This window comes from Phyllobates terribilis, unplaced genomic scaffold, assembly GCF_046119375.1.
Source record: "Phyllobates terribilis strain yellow unplaced genomic scaffold, ASM4611937v1 Scaffold_169__1_contigs__length_4117513, whole genome shotgun sequence".
Classification (NCBI taxonomy): Eukaryota; Metazoa; Chordata; class Amphibia; order Anura; family Dendrobatidae; genus Phyllobates; species Phyllobates terribilis.
In genome coordinates this window covers 4051863-4064561 of record NW_027362929.1, presented here as the reverse complement: position 1 = coordinate 4064561, position 12699 = coordinate 4051863, and the positions used below count along the sequence as shown (strand labels likewise).

General features: G+C 45.9%; 9 non-coding genes and 1 pseudogene across 9 annotated transcripts; all 10 read left to right on the top strand.

Moving 5' to 3' along the window:
- The first annotated feature begins 285 nt into the window (after positions 1-285).
- On the top strand, positions 286-476 carry LOC141209782 (U2 spliceosomal RNA). Its single transcript, XR_012279974.1, has one exon. It is a non-coding gene; the product is annotated as a U2 spliceosomal RNA (small nuclear RNA).
- Positions 477-1596: 1120 nt separating this feature from the next.
- LOC141209781 (U2 spliceosomal RNA) lies at positions 1597-1787 on the top strand. The gene has a single exon (XR_012279973.1). It is a non-coding gene; the product is annotated as a U2 spliceosomal RNA (small nuclear RNA).
- Positions 1788-2908: 1121 nt separating this feature from the next.
- Positions 2909-3099, top strand: LOC141209779 (U2 spliceosomal RNA). The gene has a single exon (XR_012279971.1). It is a non-coding gene; the product is annotated as a U2 spliceosomal RNA (small nuclear RNA).
- A 1121-nt stretch (positions 3100-4220) lies between these two features.
- LOC141209778 (U2 spliceosomal RNA) lies at positions 4221-4411 on the top strand. Its single transcript, XR_012279970.1, has one exon. It is a non-coding gene; the product is annotated as a U2 spliceosomal RNA (small nuclear RNA).
- A 1120-nt stretch (positions 4412-5531) lies between these two features.
- On the top strand, positions 5532-5722 carry LOC141210309 (U2 spliceosomal RNA). Its single transcript, XR_012280481.1, has one exon. It is a non-coding gene; the product is annotated as a U2 spliceosomal RNA (small nuclear RNA).
- A 1120-nt stretch (positions 5723-6842) lies between these two features.
- LOC141210357 (U2 spliceosomal RNA) lies at positions 6843-7033 on the top strand. Its single transcript, XR_012280529.1, has one exon. It is a non-coding gene; the product is annotated as a U2 spliceosomal RNA (small nuclear RNA).
- A 1123-nt stretch (positions 7034-8156) lies between these two features.
- LOC141210298 (U2 spliceosomal RNA) lies at positions 8157-8347 on the top strand. Its single transcript, XR_012280470.1, has one exon. It is a non-coding gene; the product is annotated as a U2 spliceosomal RNA (small nuclear RNA).
- Positions 8348-9467: 1120 nt separating this feature from the next.
- Positions 9468-9658, top strand: LOC141209777 (U2 spliceosomal RNA). The gene has a single exon (XR_012279969.1). It is a non-coding gene; the product is annotated as a U2 spliceosomal RNA (small nuclear RNA).
- Positions 9659-10773: 1115 nt separating this feature from the next.
- On the top strand, positions 10774-10964 carry LOC141209776 (U2 spliceosomal RNA). Its single transcript, XR_012279968.1, has one exon. It is a non-coding gene; the product is annotated as a U2 spliceosomal RNA (small nuclear RNA).
- A 1114-nt stretch (positions 10965-12078) lies between these two features.
- LOC141210844 (U2 spliceosomal RNA) lies at positions 12079-12149 on the top strand (annotated as a pseudogene).
- The last annotated feature ends 550 nt before the right edge of the window (positions 12150-12699 follow it).

Sequence of the window (12699 nt, the reverse complement as noted above, 5' to 3'; positions counted from 1 at the left end):
GCTGCTCGTTCCACCCCCCCCCCCCGCCTTAATTGGTTCTCCTCCCTTCCAACGGTGTTGAGGCCGGTGGGAACAGCCGGGGGTTGAGGGTACTGTGCTAAAAGAGGTGGAGTTATGCAGATCTAAAACGCGTGGATTGCAGCAGCAGCAAGCCGAAAAGTGCAGGCATGTGAGGGATCTAGAGGTTGACAGCATGTCTTCTTAACGGGAGTCCAGGTGGCCATCTCCACAAATGGACTTTTCAGAATCCTTGGGTGGCACCGTAGTCGGAAACCAATTCTGGTTATCGCTTCTCGGCCTTTTGGCTAAGATCAAGTGTAGTATCTGTTCTTATCAGTTTAATATCTGATACGTCCCCTATCTGGGGACCATATATTAAATGGATTTTTAGAACAGGGAGATGGAAAAAGAGCTTGCTCTGTCCACTCCACGCATTGACCTGGTATTGCAGTATCTCCAGGACCGGTGCACCCCTTCTTTAATGCAGTTTCTAAAATCAGAAAGAATTGAATTCAATGCTTTTTGTTCATTTTGCTTGTTTGTCGGATTTTGGGATGGACTCTTTGGCTTTGCTTTTCTTCTCCTCATTGGATTTTTCATGTTAAAAGTTGCAGAAGCCAGATGACAAGCTCATTTTGGTTCAACTTCAGCAACTGTGCATTGCATTGCCATGTAATGTAATGTAATGCAATGCTATCTATCTAGCTCTCCCTCTATACTTCCTTTTGGATAAACAGACATATTAGGCAAGCATTTTGGAGCTTTCACCTAAATAACTACAGGTGGTGAGATAAGCTGCACAATATAATTGACCTTTCAGTATATTGTTGCACACACACCATCTATTTAGCAAATGCCCTTGTTATCAACAGCAGCCTTTTAAACTCACCTGAGCTAACAGGTATGTGAGCTGGTTACTCTGCTGCGCTTAAAATTTCTTTTTTGGTTTGCTACAATGCCTTTTCTGAAACGTTGTCTCCCTCTGCTGGAGCACTGACTTCTTTCATTTAATGCCTGCAGACTATAAAAGAGAAACCAACCCAAAAAGTTTGGTTGATTAGTCTGTGGCATTCTTTTAAACTGTTGCTTATGGCGGTCTCTGTGAGCTTCTCAGTGACATTCAGCCATCCAGGTATCCCGCCTGCAGTAGACGGAATGTGGCAATGGAACGCTGGCTGCGCGTGTCATAATAGGCTCTGAGCCTTTATATACCTGCGCACAGCAGCAGCCACCTTCAGTCTGCTGCTGGACAGCCAGCAGCAGCAGCAGCAGGAGAGGTAATTAATCAGCAACCCTCCTGCTAAGGGTAGACAGCTGCTCGTTCCACCCCCCCCCCGCCTTAATTGGTTCTCCTCCCTTCCAACGGTGTTGAGGCGGGTGGGAACAGCCGGGGGTTGAGGGTACTGTGCTAAAAGAGGTGGAGTTATGCAGATCTAAAACGCGTGGATTGCAGCAGCAGCAAGCCGAAAAGTGCAGGCATGTGAGGGATCTAGAGGTTGACAGCATGTCTTCTTAACGGGAGTCCAGGTGGCCATCTCCACAAATGGACTTTTCAGAATCCTTGGGTGGCACCGTAGTCGGAAACCAATTCTGGTTATCGCTTCTCGGCCTTTTGGCTAAGATCAAGTGTAGTATCTGTTCTTATCAGTTTAATATCTGATACGTCCCCTATCTGGGGACCATATATTAAATGGATTTTTAGAACAGGGAGATGGAAAAAGAGCTTGCTCTGTCCACTCCACGCATTGACCTGGTATTGCAGTATCTCCAGGACCGGTGCACCCCTTCTTTAATGCAGTTTCTAAAATCAGAAAGAATTGAATTCAATGCTTTTTGTTCATTTTGCTTGTTTGTCGGATTTTGGGATGGACTCTTTGGCTTTGCTTTTCTTCTCCTCATTGGATTTTTCATGTTAAAAGTTGCAGAAGCCAGATGACAAGCTCATTTTGGTTCAACTTCAGCAACTGTGCATTGCATTGCCATGTAATGTAATGTAATGCAATGCTATCTATCTAGCTCTCCCTCTATACTTCCTTTTGGATAAACAGACATATTAGGCAAGCATTTTGGAGCTTTCACCTAAATAACTACAGGTGGTGAGATAAGCTGCACAATATAATTGACCTTTCAGTATATTGTTGCACACACACCATCTATTTAGCAAATGCCCTTGTTATCAACAGCAGCCTTTTAAACTCACCTGAGCTAACAGGTATGTGAGCTGGTTACTCTGCTGCGCTTAAAATTTCTTTTTTGGTTTGCTACAATGCCTTTTCTGAAACGTTGTCTCCCTCTGCTGGAACACTGACTTCTTTCATTTAATGCCTGCAGACTATAAAAGAGAAACCAACCCAAAAAGTTTGGTTGATTAGTCTGTGGCATTCTTTTAAACTGTTGCTTATGGCGGTCTCTGTGAGCTTCTCAGTGACATTCAGCCATCCAGGTATCCCGCCTGCAGTAGACGGAATGTGGCAATGGAACGCTGGCTGCGCGTGTCATAATAGGCTCTGAGCCTTTATATACCTGCGCACAGCAGCAGCCACCTTCAGTCTGCTGCTGGACAGCCAGCAGCAGCAGCAGCAGGAGAGGTAATTAATCAGCAACCCTCCTGCTAAGGGTAGACAGCTGCTCGTTCCACCCCCCCCCCCGCCTTAATTGGTTCTCCTCCCTTCCAACGGTGTTGAGGCGGGTGGGAACAGCCGGGGGTTGAGGGTACTGTGCTAAAAGAGGTGGAGTTATGCAGATCTAAAACGCGTGGATTGCAGCAGCAGCAAGCCGAAAAGTGCAGGCATGTGAGGGATCTAGAGGTTGACAGCATGTCTTCTTAACGGGAGTCCAGGTGGCCATCTCCACAAATGGACTTTTCAGAATCCTTGGGTGGCACCGTAGTCGGAAACCAATTCTGGTTATCGCTTCTCGGCCTTTTGGCTAAGATCAAGTGTAGTATCTGTTCTTATCAGTTTAATATCTGATACGTCCCCTATCTGGGGACCATATATTAAATGGATTTTTAGAACAGGGAGATGGAAAAAGAGCTTGCTCTGTCCACTCCACGCATTGACCTGGTATTGCAGTATCTCCAGGACCGGTGCACCCCTTCTTTAATGCAGTTTCTAAAATCAGAAAGAATTGAATTCAATGCTTTTTGTTCATTTTGCTTGTTTGTCGGATTTTGGGATGGACTCTTTGGCTTTGCTTTTCTTCTCCTCATTGGATTTTTCATGTTAAAAGTTGCAGAAGCCAGATGACAAGCTCATTTTGGTTCAACTTCAGCAACTGTGCATTGCATTGCCATGTAATGTAATGTAATGCAATGCTATCTATCTAGCTCTCCCTCTATACTTCCTTTTGGATAAACAGACATATTAGGCAAGCATTTTGGAGCTTTCACCTAAATAACTACAGGTGGTGAGATAAGCTGCACAATATAATTGACCTTTCAGTATATTGTTGCACACACACCATCTATTTATCAAATGCCCTTGTTATCAACAGCAGCCTTTTAAACTCACCTGAGCTAACAGGTATGTGAGCTGGTTACTCTGCTGCGCTTAAAATTTCTTTTTTGGTTTGCTACAATGCCTTTTCTGAAACGTTGTCTCCCTCTGCTGGAACACTGACTTCTTTCATTTAATGCCTGCAGACTATAAAAGAGAAACCAACCCAAAAAGTTTGGTTGATTAGTCTGTGGCATTCTTTTAAACTGTTGCTTATGGCGGTCTCTGTGAGCTTGTCAGTGACATTCAGCCATCCAGGTATCCCGCCTGCAGTAGACGGAATGTGGCAATGGAACGCTGGCTGCGCGTGTCATAATAGGCTCTGAGCCTTTATATACCTGCGCACAGCAGCAGCCACCTTCAGTCTGCTGCTGGACAGCCAGCAGCAGCAGCAGCAGGAGAGGTAATTAATCAGCAACCCTCCTGCTAAGGGTAGACAGCTGCTCGTTCCACCCCCCCCCCCGCCTTAATTGGTTCTCCTCCCTTCCAACGGTGTTGAGGCCGGTGGGAACAGCCGGGGGTTGAGGGTACTGTGCTAAAAGAGGTGGAGTTATGCAGATCTAAAACGCGTGGATTGCAGCAGCAGCAAGCCGAAAAGTGCAGGCATGTGAGGGATCTAGAGGTTGACAGCATGTCTTCTTAACGGGAGTCCAGGTGGCCATCTCCACAAATGGACTTTTCAGAATCCTTGGGTGGCACCGTAGTCGGAAACCAATTCTGGTTATCGCTTCTCGGCCTTTTGGCTAAGATCAAGTGTAGTATCTGTTCTTATCAGTTTAATATCTGATACGTCCCCTATCTGGGGACCATATATTAAATGGATTTTTAGAACAGGGAGATGGAAAAAGAGCTTGCTCTGTCCACTCCACGCATTGACCTGGTATTGCAGTATCTCCAGGACCGGTGCACCCCTTCTTTAATGCAGTTTCTAAAATCAGAAAGAATTGAATTCAATGCTTTTTGTTCATTTTGCTTGTTTGTCGGATTTTGGGATGGACTCTTTGGCTTTGCTTTTCTTCTCCTCATTGGATTTTTCATGTTAAAAGTTGCAGAAGCCAGATGACAAGCTCATTTTGGTTCAACTTCAGCAACTGTGCATTGCATTGCCATGTAATGTAATGTAATGCAATGCTATCTATCTAGCTCTCCCTCTATACTTCCTTTTGGATAAACAGACATATTAGGCAAGCATTTTGGAGCTTTCACCTAAATAACTACAGGTGGTGAGATAAGCTGCACAATATAATTGACCTTTCAGTATATTGTTGCACACACACCATCTATTTAGCAAATGCCCTTGTTATCAACAGCAGCCTTTTAAACTCACCTGAGCTAACAGGTATGTGAGCTGGTTACTCTGCTGCGCTTAAAATTTCTTTTTTGGTTTGCTACAATGCCTTTTCTGAAACGTTGTCTCCCTCTGCTGGAACACTGACTTCTTTCATTTAATGCCTGCAGACTATAAAAGAGAAACCAACCCAAAAAGTTTGGTTGATTAGTCTGTGGCATTCTTTTAAACTGTTGCTTATGGCGGTCTCTGTGAGCTTCTCAGTGACATTCAGCCATCCAGGTATCCCGCCTGCAGTAGACGGAATGTGGCAATGGAACGCTGGCTGCGCGTGTCATAATAGGCTCTGAGCCTTTATATACCTGCGCACAGCAGCAGCCACCTTCAGTCTGCTGCTGGACAGCCAGCAGCAGCAGCAGCAGGAGAGGTAATTAATCAGCAACCCTCCTGCTAAGGGTAGACAGCTGCTCGTTCCACCCCCCCCCCGCCTTAATTGGTTCTCCTCCCTTCCAACGGTGTTGAGGCGGGTGGGAACAGCCGGGGGTTGAGGGTACTGTGCTAAAAGAGGTGGAGTTATGCAGATCTAAAACGCGTGGATTGCAGCAGCAGCAAGCCGAAAAGTGCAGGCATGTGAGGGATCTAGAGGTTGACAGCATGTCTTCTTAACGGGAGTCCAGGTGGCCATCTCCACAAATGGACTTTTCAGAATCCTTGGGTGGCACCGTAGTCGGAAACCAATTCTGGTTATCGCTTCTCGGCCTTTTAGCTAAGATCAAGTGTAGTATCTGTTCTTATCAGTTTAATATCTGATACGTCCCCTATCTGGGGACCATATATTAAATGGATTTTTAGAACAGGGAGATGGAAAAAGAGCTTGCTCTGTCCACTCCACGCATTGACCTGGTATTGCAGTATCTCCAGGACCGGTGCACCCCTTCTTTAATGTAGTTTCTAAAATCAGAAAGAATTGAATTCAATGCTTTTTGTTCATTTTGCTTGTTTGTCGGATTTTGGGATGGACTCTTTGGCTTTGCTTTTCTTCTCCTCATTGGATTTTTCATGTTAAAAGTTGCAGAAGCCAGATGACAAGCTCATTTTGGTTCAACTTCAGCAACTGTGCATTGCATTGCCATGTAATGTAATGTAATGCAATGCTATCTATCTAGCTCTCCCTCTATACTTCCTTTTGGATAAACAGACATATTAGGCAAGCATTTTGGAGCTTTCACCTAAATAACTACAGGTGGTGAGATAAGCTGCACAATATAATTGACCTTTCAGTATATTGTTGCACACACACCATCTATTTAGCAAATGCCCTTGTTATCAACAGCAGCCTTTTAAACTCACCTGAGCTAACAGGTATGTGAGCTGGTTACTCTGCTGCGCTTAAAATTTCTTTTTTGGTTTGCTACAATGCCTTTTCTGAAACGTTGTCTCCCTCTGCTGGAGCACTGACTTCTTTCATTTAATGCCTGCAGACTATAAAAGAGAAACCAACCCAAAAAGTTTGGTTGATTAGTCTGTGGCATTCTTTTAAACTGTTGCTTATGACGGTCTCTGTGAGCTTCTCAGTGACATTCAGCCATCCAGGTATCCCGCCTGCAGTAGACGGAATGTGGCAATGGAACGCTGGCTGCGCGTGTCATAATAGGCTCTGAGCCTTTATATACCTGCGCACAGCAGCAGCCACCTTCAGTCTGCTGCTGGACAGCCAGCAGCAGCAGCAGCAGGAGAGGTAATTAATCAGCAACCCTCCTGCTAAGGGTAGACAGCTGCTCGTTCCACCCCCCCCCCGCCTTAATTGGTTCTCCTCCCTTCCAACGGTGTTGAGGCGGGTGGGAACAGCCGGGGGTTGAGGGTACTGTGCTAAAAGAGGTGGAGTTATGCAGATCTAAAACGCGTGGATTGCAGCAGCAGCAAGCCGAAAAGTGCAGGCATGTGAGGGATCTAGAGGTTGACAGCATGTCTTCTTAACGGGAGTCCAGGTGGCCATCTCCACAAATGGACTTTTCAGAATCCTTGGGTGGCACCGTAGTCGGAAACCAATTCTGGTTATCGCTTCTCGGCTCTTTGGCTAAGATCAAGTGTAGTATCTGTTCTTATCAGTTTAATATCTGATACGTCCCCTATCTGGGGACCATATATTAAATGGATTTTTAGAACAGGGAGATGGAAAAAGAGCTTGCTCTGTCCACTCCACGCATTGACCTGGTATTGCAGTATCTCCAGGACCGGTGCACCCCTTCTTTAATGCAGTTTCTAAAATCAGAAAGAATTGAATTCAATGCTTTTTGTTCATTTTGCTTGTTTGTCGGATTTTGGGATGGACTCTTTGGCTTTGCTTTTCTTCTCCTCATTGGATTTTTCATGTTAAAAGTTGCAGAAGCCAGATGACAAGCTCATTTTGGTTCAACTTCAGCAACTGTGCATTGCATTGCCATGTAATGTAATGTAATGCAATGCTATCTATCTAGCTCTCCCTCTATACTTCCTTTTGGATAAACAGACATATTAGGCAAGCATTTTGGAGCTTTCACCTAAATAACTACAGGTGGTGAGATAAGCTGCACAATATAATTGACCTTTCAGTATATTGTTGCACACACACCATCTATTTAGCAAATGCCCTTGTTATCAACAGCAGCCTTTTAAACTCACCTGAGCTAACAGGTATGTGAGCTGGTTACTCTGCTGCGCTTAAAATTTCTTTTTTGGTTTGCTACAATGCCTTTTCTGAAACGTTGTCTCCCTCTGCTGGAACACTGACTTCTTTCATTTAATGCCTGCAGACTATAAAAGAGAAACCAACCCAAAAAGTTTGGTAGATTAGTCTGTGGCATTCTTTTAAACTGTTGCTTATGGCGGTCTCTGTGAGCTTCTCAGTGACATTCAGCCATCCAGGTATCCCGCCTGCAGTAGACGGAATGTGGCAATGGAACGCTGGCTGCGCGTGTCATAATAGGCTCTGAGCCTTTATATACCTGCGCACAGCAGCAGCCACCTTCAGTCTGCTGCTGGACAGCCAGCAGCAGCAGCAGCAGGAGAGGCAATTAATCAGCAACCCTCCTGCTAAGGGTAGACAGCTGCTCGTTCCACCCCCCCCCCCCCGCCTTAATTGGTTCTCCTCCCTTCCAACGGTGTTGAGGCGGGTGGGAACAGCCGGGGGTTGAGGGTACTGTGCTAAAAGAGGTGGAGTTATGCAGATCTAAAACGCGTGGATTGCAGCAGCAGCAAGCCGAAAAGTGCAGGCATGTGAGGGATCTAGAGGTTGACAGCATGTCTTCTTAACGGGAGTCCAGGTGGCCATCTCCACAAATGGACTTTTCAGAATCCTTGGGTGGCACCGTAGTCGGAAACCAATTCTGGTTATCGCTTCTCGGCCTTTTGGCTAAGATCAAGTGTGGTATCTGTTCTTATCAGTTTAATATCTGATACGTCCCCTATCTGGGGACCATATATTAAATGGATTTTTAGAACAGGGAGATGGAAAAAGAGCTTGCTCTGTCCACTCCACGCATTGACCTGGTATTGCAGTATCTCCAGGACCGGTGCACCCCTTCTTTAATGCAGTTTCTAAAATCAGAAAGAATTGAATTCAATGCTTTTTGTTCATTTTGCTTGTTTGTCGGATTTTGGGATGGACTCTTTGGCTTTGCTTTTCTTCTCCTCATTGGATTTTTCATGTTAAAAGTTGCAGAAGCCAGATGACAAGCTCATTTTGGTTCAACTTCAGCAACTGTGCATTGCATTGCCATGTAATGTAATGTAATGCAATGCTATCTATCTAGCTCTCCCTCTATACTTCCTTTTGGATAAACAGACATATTAGGCAAGCATTTTGGAGCTTTCACCTAAATAACTACAGGTGGTGAGATAAGCTGCACAATATAATTGACCTTTCAGTATATTGTTGCACACACACCATCTATTTAGCAAATGCCCTTGTTATCAACAGCAGCCTTTTAAACTCACCTGAGCTAACAGGTATGTGAGCTGGTTACTCTGCTGCGCTTAAAATTTCTTTTTTGGTTTGCTACAATGCCTTTTCTGAAACGTTGTCTCCCTCTGCTGGAACACTGACTTCTTTCATTTAATGCCTGCAGACTATAAAAGAGAAACCAACCCAAAAAGTTTGGTTGATTAGTCTGTGGCATTCTTTTAAACTGTTGCTTATGGCGGTCTCTGTGAGCTTCTCAGTGACATTCAGCCATCCAGGTATCCCGCCTGCAGTAGACGGAATGTGGCAATGGAACGCTGGCTGCGCGTGTCATAATAGGCTCTGAGCCTTTATATACCTGCGCACAGCAGCAGCCACCTTCAGTCTGCTGCTGGACAGCCAGCAGCAGCAGCAGCAGGAGAGGTAATTAATCAGCAACCCTCCTGCTAAGGGTAGACAGCTGCTCGTTCCACCCCCCCCCCGCCTTAATTGGTTCTCCTCCCTTCCAACGGTGTTGAGGCGGGTGGGAACAGCCGGGGGTTGAGGGTACTGTGCTAAAAGAGGTGGAGTTATGCAGATCTAAAACACGTGGATTGCAGCAGCAGCAAGCCGAAAAGTGCAGGCATGTGAGGGATCTAGAGGTTGACAGCATGTCTTCTTAACGGGAGTCCAGGTGGCCATCTCCACAAATGGACTTTTCAGAATCGTTGGGTGGCACCGTAGTCGGAAACCAATTCTGGTTATCGCTTCTCGGCCTTTTGGCTAAGATCAAGTGTAGTATCTGTTCTTATCAGTTTAATATCTGATACGTCCCCTATCTGGGGACCATATATTAAATGGATTTTTAGAACAGGGAGATGGAAAAAGAGCTTGCTCTGTCCACTCCACGCATTGACCTGGTATTGCAGTATCTCCAGGACCGGTGCACCCCTTCTTTAATGCAGTTTCTAAAATCAGAAAGAATTGAATTCAATGCTTTTTGTTCATTTTGCTTGTTTGTCGGATTTTGGGATGGACTCTTTGGCTTTGCTTTTCTTCTCCTCATTGGATTTTTCATGTTAAAAGTTGCAGAAGCCAGATGACAAGCTCATTTTGGTTCAACTTCAGCAACTGTGCATTGCATTGCCATGTAATGTAATGTAATGCAATGCTATCTATCTAGCTCTCCCTCTATACTTCCTTTTGGATAAACAGACATATTAGGCAAGCATTTTGGAGCTTTCACCTAAATAACTACAGGTGGTGAGATAAGCTGCACAATATAATTGACCTTTCAGTATATTGTTGCACACACACCATCTATTTAGCAAATGCCCTTGTTATCAACAGCAGCCTTTTAAACTCACCTGAGCTAACAGGTATGTGAGCTGGTTACTCTGCTGCGCTTAAAATTTCTTTTTTGGTTTGCTACAATGCCTTTTCTGAAACGTTGTCTCCCTCTGCTGGAACACTGACTTCTTTCATTTAATGCCTGCAGACTATAAAAGAGAAACCAACCCAAAAAGTTTGGTTGATTAGTCTGTGGCATTCTTTTAAACTGTTGCTTATGGCGGTCTCTGTGAGCTTCTCAGTGACATTCAGCCATCCAGGTATCCCGCCTGCAGTAGACGGAATGTGGCAATGGAACGCTGGCTGCGCGTGTCATAATAGGCTCTGAGCCTTTATATACCTGCGCACAGCAGCAGCCACCTTCAGTCTGCTGCTGGACAGCCAGCAGCAGCAGGAGAGGTAATTAATCAGCAACCCTCCTGCTAAGGGTAGACAGCTGCTCGTTCCACCCCCCCCCCCGCCTTAATTGGTTCTCCTCCCTTCCAACGGTGTTGAGGCGGGTGGGAACAGCCGGGGGTTGAGGGTACTGTGCTAAAAGAGGTGGAGTTATGCAGATCTAAAACGCGTGGATTGCAGCAGCAGCAAGCCGAAAAGTGCAGGCATGTGAGGGATCTAGAGGTTGACAGCATGTCTTCTTAACGGGAGTCCAGGTGGCCATCTCCACAAATGGACTTTTCAGAATCCTTGGGTGGCACCGTAGTCGGAAACCAATTCTGGTTATCGCTTCTCGGCCTTTTGGCTAAGATCAAGTGTAGTATCTGTTCTTATCAGTTTAATATCTGATACGTCCCCTATCTGGGGACCATATATTAAATGGATTTTTAGAACAGGGAGATGGAAAAAGAGCTTGCTCTGTCCACTCCACGCATTGACCTGGTATTGCAGTATCTCCAGGACCGGTGCACCCCTTCTTTAATGCAGTTTCTAAAATCAGAAAGAATTGAATTCAATGCTTTTTGTTCATTTTGCTTGTTTGTCGGATTTTGGGATGGACTCTTTGGCTTTGCTTTTCTTCTCCTCATTGGATTTTTCATGTTAAAAGTTGCAGAAGCCAGATGACAAGCTCATTTTGGTTCAACTTCAGCAACTGTGCATTGCATTGCCATGTAATGTAATGTAATGCAATGCTATCTATCTAGCTCTCCCTCTATACTTCCTTTTGGATAAACAGACATATTAGGCAAGCATTTTGGAGCTTTCACCTAAATAACTACAGGTGGTGAGATAAGCTGCACAATATAATTGACCTTTCAGTATATTGTTGCACACACACCATCTATTTAGCAAATGCCCTTGTTATCAACAGCAGCCTTTTAAACTCACCTGAGCTAACAGGTATGTGAGCTGGTTACTCTGCTGCGCTTAAAATTTCTTTTTTGGTTTGCTACAATGCCTTTTCTGAAACGTTGTCTCCCTCTGCTGGAACACTGACTTCTTTCATTTAATGCCTGCAGACTATAAAAGAGAAACCAACCCAAAAAGTTTGGTTGATTAGTCTGTGGCATTCTTTTAAACTGTTGCTTATGGCGGTCTCTGTGAGCTTCTCAGTGACATTCAGCCATCCAGGTATCCCGCCTGCAGTAGACGGAATGTGGCAATGGAACGCTGGCTGCGCGTGTCATAATAGGCTCTGAGCCTTTATATACCTGCGCACAGCAGCAGCCACCTTCAGTCTGCTGCTGGACAGCCAGCAGCAGCAGGAGAGGTAATTAATCAGCAACCCTCCTGCTAAGGGTAGACAGCTGCTCGTTCCACCCCCCCCCCGCCTTAATTGGTTCTCCTCCCTTCCAACGGTGTTGAGGCGGGTGGGAACAGCCGGGGGTTGAGGGTACTGTGCTAAAAGAGGTGGAGTTATGCAGATCTAAAACGCGTGGATTGCAGCAGCAGCAAGCCGAAAAGTGCAGGCATGTGAGGGATCTAGAGGTTGACAGCATGTCTTCTTAACGGGAGTCCAGGTGGCCATCTCCACAAATGGACTTTTCAGAATCCTTGGGTGGCACCGTAGTCGGAAACCAATTCTGGTTATCGCTTCTCGGCCTTTTGGCTAAGATCAAGTGTAGTATCGGGAAGGGCGTTCTAGATATCCCCACCCTCCTGCGATCCTTTTTTGTGTGTGATTGTGTCCGCCGGACTTTGCAAGTCAAGAATGGCTCCGCGGGCAGGTCCATGTCTCGCTTCTTCCTGCTTCCTTTTTGGAGGCGACTCGGCTGGGACAAGTGGGACAGCTCCTTCCCCTACAACTGGACGACGCCATGGTTCTACGGAGACGTCGTTCGATTTGTGGGGGAACATCAACTGGAGGGACTCAAGCCCGACTTGTGGAAGCCCAAAACTATCCACAAGCTCATCAGAGCCAAGGATGACGTGGAGAACATCACAGGACTTCACCAGGACACGCTGGAGACTGTGTGGACAAATGTGTCGTCTGACAGGCTGACCAACGGGCACAAGGACTTGTCGTGGATGGCGATTCAGGGCGGACTGCCCGTCCGGTCATTCATGCATGCCCGGAACCTGTGCAAGACCAGGTACTGCCCAAGGTGCCCCTTCGTGGAGGAAACATCTTTGCACACTTTTTGGGACTGCGGATTTGCACAGCGCCTGTTGACTGCCCTTGAGGACGACCTGAGGAACTCTGTCCCCAG